The sequence below is a fragment of the Branchiostoma floridae genome, unplaced genomic scaffold, assembly GCF_000003815.2.
Source record: "Branchiostoma floridae strain S238N-H82 unplaced genomic scaffold, Bfl_VNyyK Sc7u5tJ_1494, whole genome shotgun sequence".
NCBI classification, from domain to species: Eukaryota; Metazoa; Chordata; class Leptocardii; order Amphioxiformes; family Branchiostomatidae; genus Branchiostoma; species Branchiostoma floridae.
The window spans coordinates 30794-31661 of NW_023365729.1; positions in this window are offsets into that span (position 1 = coordinate 30794).

The following is an 868-nucleotide window of genomic DNA, read 5'->3' on the forward strand; positions in this document are numbered from 1 at the left end:
TCATCATTTTCAACACCGCATACAGAGGGAACAACTCCCATTACATACTCCTTCTGGTAAATGTCTGGTCCTCTGCTTGCTTACGTTAGCTTTTCGGTTACTTTGGGCTTCGCCACAAACCAGCTGTCAGCCAATCAGAGAAGATGCCTTTCAGTTTTCTAAAGGGAAATCTTGTTATAAGTAAGGCAAGTCCTATTCGTGACCGATGCTATCGTCACAACGTTCCATGCCAGGGCGGTTTGTCCGTCCGGTTCTGCGTCAAACTGAGAATAAGGTACCAATTTTGTGATCAGTATTATAGGAACTGTGGGTAGAGGGCGATCGCTGCCTCACCGAATATTACCCAAAAACATGTAGAAACCATCATCCTCTTGCTGCGGTAACAATTTCGTCAGCATTCATATTGGCAATTTCAGTGCTTAAACTCTATCTTATGCATGGAACAGGTGCTAATGGAGGTACTACAAAAAATAATGTAGGTCCATTTCATTGCTGACTTCTGATCCTTTAAATGTTTTTAATTAGCTTATGGATGCTAAATGGATAGTTCTTGGGCACCGAAATTGGCTTAGATACTCATAAAACGTCAGTATTGAGGTTAAAGAAAAAATAGAAGAGGTAACTAATAGTAATTGCCACAGCTTCCGTACCTCTGAAAAATATGAGTACCTCTGAAAAAATATGAGTAACCATTGCAGGACAGGCATTGTGTAAAAGACAAGTTCATTCATAGGCCAGTTTCTTTTCTAATGCCTCAGGCATCTCCGGCAACATAATCAATAAAACTAGGAAAATGAAATAATAAACAATGCCTCCAATATATATCTATTTTAGAGATTGAAAGTCAATCCCGCTGCCGTTACTGTCA